Raw genomic sequence first — 5517 nt, 5'->3', positions numbered from 1 at the left:
CCCATACATGCCCTGGCTGAGGATTGAAGCTGAGACCTACATGGTATGTGCTATCATCAAGGAATTGAACCTGCAACATTTTGGTGTGCGGGACAACACTCCAACCAACCAAGCCACCCAGCCAAAGCCATATGGTGTGTTTTTTAAGAGTTTTGTTGAGATCCAAAGACATACTGTAGGATACACATATTTGAAATACAGGGGGTCCTCAACTTCGTTTTATTCAATGTCATTTCATTGAAATGTTTATGAGATGTTGTAGAAACTTCTGTGGGGTGTTTTTTGGGCATATGAAAATTTGTTACTACAGTGTTTTCACCATTCCTATTAGTACATTTTCCCCTCTATACTTGCATAAAGGCCTTAAAGCTCTAATAAATAAAGCTCTAACAAACAAAAAATTCTTATTAATTTGATAAGATTTTTTTTCACTTTTAAACTCCCTTTTAATATACCATTATTTTACATAGTATAAAGTGTCTATTTCTAATTATCTAAAAACCCCTTAATAGCTCAACTACATATGAAATATTTTATTTCTGTGGCCTGGCCAAGTTCTCCTATTATAGTCTCTAGTTCATATTTTTCAGTGGAAAAAAGAAATTTTAATTAAATACATCTTCATTTTGGAGTCTTTAAGACTCCAAATTTCAGCAATTAGGATCCTGACTGATATTTCAAACCTAAAAACAAATTGGCTGCGTCTTTCTTTTGTGTAGTCTTCTCTCTGGATTTGCAGATCAGCCGATGTGACATGAGAATCACAATAGGCCAAGCTTCTACCATGAGATCAGGGAAAATCAGTTTCTCTCCAGCAAAATCAGAGCAACATGTTTTCAAATCTCACAGCTTCCAGCCAGCCCTGATGCTTTCATTTGGTTTGTGAAGCAGTCCAACCTTACTCTCTCGTGTTGTGTAACAGTCTTTGTTTCTGCCCAGACAGCACACATGCATGCCCCGCCCCCCCAACCCTCCCACCCCAAAACACACACACTCACAAAAAAGGTACTGGGAGCTGGTTTTCTTGCATTGAGGAGCTATACCTGATTTCCCAGTAAGAAAAGATATCTGATCTTTTTAGCTCTCTTTGTTTTCTCTCTCCAAGTTTTACAGCCCTTTTTATCTGTAAATTAGAAAAAATTGTACATACATTTTCCAAATGCGCTGCATAATACAACTTCATACATTTAGAAAGCTGACAGCTGCCCTCTGAGGTGTAGGCTGGCAGCCTAAAACCCAGAGATCAATCATTTAGATGTAGTGATACCATGTGATTGCTCCCGGTATGTATTGCGGCACCCAGGAACCACTTATTTGAGATATGCCATCATAACTCTGATAGATTAAAGCACCACATCCAGGAAACAATCGTGCAGGGGGGAAAATGCTATCATAGATCTGCCGTGTTACAGCCCAGAACCCAGCAGCCAAGCAGCAAGCCTGTGCTGAATCGGAGCTTCCAGAAACCTGTGAAGCAGCAGGATGACAGTTCTGTTCTTCAACAGCCCATTATGAACTAATTAGCATACATGAATTGCAGATTTGAGGCATTAAAGTGATGTACAAATCATTAATTTTTTGTCAAATCCATGTCATTCTTGTGTATGCCTTTCTATGTTAATGTTGCATGACAGTGAAGAGAGGTACAATCCTCTGTGTGTAAAGAGGAGAGATTGGTGTAGCTGATATAATGAGATCTATTTAAACATATGTATTTTTCGGCTTTGAATATATCTGCTTGGGAAAAAAAAATGCTACACTTGTCCCATTAGGGTTAATTGTGAAAAGATGTTAATATATTCAAAACCCCAGGGGTAGTTCTACATGTTGTGTGGATGAAACGAGGGATGTAAGACCAACTTCACATCTGAGCTTTCTTTTTAAAAAGTCCCCTTTTGATGAATAAAAAGAGCCATAAATTCTTTCTCACTGACTATGAAAGATGGAACTGGTTAGAGGGAGAGTTGAGCTTTTAGGTGTGTGAGGCCTCTGATGGAACAGATCTATTCTTGCTAACCTAGTGCCAAAGTTAATTTATAAAGATGTATAATGCAACACAATGAAAAATGGAAAACAGCATCAAAGCTGATTTTTTTCTACTGGAAAAAGGCTTCTAAATATTAATTTGTGTTTTTCTGCGTTGTTTCTGTCTATTTAATTACTAAAGCTATTTGTGCTTAAACAAATGCTTGGTGTTTCATTTAAATTTCTTTTTTCTTATTACAGTGGTGTCACGATGCTTAATTTGTTAGCCTGTAATAGTTTCCATGGCAACAGGGTCTAATGTTATATAAAAATATGTATGTGCTATATGTTTGTGTGTATTATAAACATGCACCATAGGTGATGATGACTTCATTTCCAAAGCATATCTCAGAAGACTTAGTTCTCAAGGAAACCCTAACTAAAAATGCAGATACACTTTGTGATGTGAGCCTAAAGATATGGTCACAAACTTGATTCCCTTTCTCACCTGGGGAAGAGCGGAAGTTCTGAGGAAGGGGAGATGTTTGCCTGCTCTCCTGCCTGAGGGCAAAGCCATTCATGCCCAGGGTCACACTCTATGGACCTTTTTCTCCTCCCCACTTCCTTCCCCTCCAATATTTTAATCACACAAAATCCAGAGAAAATGAAAACCATGGACAAACTGCAGGGGGAGAGGTTTTTCCAAAGGAAATTATAACATGAAGATGGAGGGATTGCACTGGGAAAGGGTGAGATAACTTGTTCCATTTGTGTTCGTGAGAGAGAGGAATGTATAATAAAGTAAAACATATTCATATGGATCACTGCCACTTCAGTTAGGCATTTCACATACCTCTCAGTAAATATTTAGGTAGGTATTATATTATTCATTTTAGAGATAAGGAAGTTGAGGCTTAGTGTGGGTGAGTTAAATTTGTCATGAAAGATTTGCCAAAGCCTATGTTCTTCATACAATGTCATCTTATTGCCGCAAGGTCTTCTTTAGTGCAAGGTACCAGAGCCATAAACCCACCCCTTCCAGATTAATTAACATCAGACCTACTCACCCATAGAGGGGAAACTGGGCCAATGATAATGATATGGAGATAACTTTGGCAGTTAACAGAATCAAGCTGATGAAAGGGAAGACTAGCATGGCCATTATTATCAGTAGGTGTTATTTTAAGCTTCATGTAACAACAACAATAACAACAAAACAACCACACTGGCTTCACTAAATAGGATGTATTATCTGTAAAACATCACAAGTCTAGAGATAGGCAAAATTATGTTGGTATGGAGGTTCAGAGACTCAGGAGGTAAGCAGTTGCCTATCTTTTCGCTGTTGTGCCACCCTTAGTATGAGGCTATAATTTTCATGCTCATAAAATGGCTGCAGCCCACTGAACATCACAACTGCATTCCAGACGGAAAGAAAGGGCAAATGAATGAACCATTTGAGCTCCCTCTCTGTAGGGAAAAAATCACAATTTCAATATTGGAGGCCACATGTTGTACTTTGACTCAAGTGGTTTCCTTGGTATTAACCAGCGAAGTGTCAAATGACCTCTGGGAACTGCAAAATACAAAATGCTTCACAAATATGTGTGCTGTCTTTGTGCAAGTGTCGTGCTCATCTTCTCTGAGTGATTCCAATTTTAGTACATGTGCTGCCAAAGTGAGCATGAGCTTGTCTCTTTTCAACAATAAACAATAACTTTTAGGAAGCTCTCACCAAAAGACTGTGGTTACTTATATGCCATTGGCCAATCATCTGTCAAAAGCCACCCCATAGAGACAAGGAAGCCTTTTTTAGTAAAATGGGAGTGCTGTTAGAAAAGATTGGAAAACGGTCATTGAGTAGGCAATAGGCAATTGTAATATTTCATGATAGATATTTCCTTGTGATTTCATCAAGAATATATACCAATATAGAGAAAGAGGCGGTTTCTTGGCTCTTCAGTTTTCATTCTTACACTCTTCCTCAATTGAATCCAAGATGGAATACTGAGTAGCTGCCTTATTAGCATTGTTGTTATTTTTGTTATTCAAGTTGACCTGGATTCAAATCATGGATCTGCCATTTTCTTGGTCAAGTTACTAAAAGACTTGATTCTTAGTGTCATATTGAAAAATGGTTACTTTAATGCAATGCTAGAGATGCCAGGTATAAAGTAATTGGTATATAGTTGTAGTGGTAAACACTACTTGTTGTCTAACAATATTCATTCCCCTTCTCCCTTACTATCAGGATTTCATTTTGTTTAGGATGGTGATATGCCCTTCTAATATTGCTCTCTTCCCCAACTCCCTTGCAGCTAGGGAACAACTAAGTTCTGGCCAATGTAATGTAAGTGAAATTCCCTGGATAGAGCTTTCTTTCCTGAATAAAACCTTATATTTTGAAAGCCCTTTGCTATATTTCCTTTTCCATTATATGCCTAGAGGTATTATAGCCATTTTTTAAAGCGTAGTACAAGAACCACAAACTAATATAATGGCAGTAGGAAAATAGACTTTGGGTCCCAGAAAGCACCATTGAAGCCCTGAACCAGCTTCAGATTGCCCAACTCTAGATGTATTTTGAAAGAGAGAAAAACCTGTAGTAGTTTAAGCCAACATTCCTTGAGCTATATTTTATATACAACCAAACACAATCTATGGTGACACAGGGTTTTGCCATTTGGAAATTGTTTTAATCATCATCATAATTATCATCATCACTTCTACTTATGACATGGCCCCAGGATGTCCATATCTGTGTTTTTTCTTATGCGCAACTACCAAAGGTTTTAACCATGGCCCCATGGAAGAAACTTACTGCAGAAAGTATTGATCAGGAGTCCCCTGGAGGTTGCTAGACAAATCCTAATTGCCTCAGGAACTTGGGAGCAAAGAACAGGCAATAGTCAAACTCAACCATAGAGTCTGAGGGGACTGCTAACCCTGGAGAGCCATGTGCATGAGTTGAACCCTACTGCATTTCTCCGGGTCTGTAGTTTGGAGATCTACACGTTTATTGTCCTCTAACTGCCTACAATCCCTGGGTGACATTAAAAATATGCGGGATGGGACTAAAGAGAGATCAATGCTGAGTAATGCATAATCTGACAATGATTATTTTGTGGGTAATGGTAACCACCAGTAATTAGAGATGGATGAAGAATAACCACCTTTTCACCAGTTTATATTGAACGTAAATCTCTGATGAAATTTGGCCACATATAAAGATGTATATTAAACGTTTATTAGGAAGCAGACACAAAACAGCTCATATAACCTATTCTAATAAGTCTGATTAAATTCTAGCTCTTAGTCGTTAGGTGTTCTAACTATACCAGTGTGTGCAATGTTCACTTGAGGCGGATATGGCTATCTTCTAGAGGCAAGATTCAGTTAACCTTACAGTACATATCAGGCCATTGGGGGACCAAGTAAATGGCCAGACATTGAGCAATCTAGAAAACAATATCCCTAATGATACAGGCCATAGGGTTTTCTAAATTATTCTGTTTATGCCATCAGGGTGGGAATCTCTAGAAAATTTTATAC

At 38.2% G+C, this 5517-nt stretch overlaps 1 non-coding gene across 1 annotated transcript; it reads right to left on the bottom strand.

The window, feature by feature from the left end:
- Positions 1-3544: 3544 nt before the first annotated feature.
- Positions 3545-3651, bottom strand: LOC139015867 (U6 spliceosomal RNA). Its single transcript, XR_011472520.1, has one exon. It is a non-coding gene; the product is annotated as a U6 spliceosomal RNA (small nuclear RNA).
- Between the last annotated feature and the right edge of the window lie 1866 nt (positions 3652-5517).

This window comes from Myotis yumanensis, unplaced genomic scaffold (assembly GCF_028538775.1).
Source record: "Myotis yumanensis isolate MYYU_CA2020_CCGP unplaced genomic scaffold, mMyoYum1.0.hap1 SCAF_8, whole genome shotgun sequence".
Classification (NCBI taxonomy): Eukaryota; Metazoa; Chordata; class Mammalia; order Chiroptera; family Vespertilionidae; genus Myotis; species Myotis yumanensis.
This window is presented reverse-complemented; position numbering and strand designations above follow the sequence as displayed.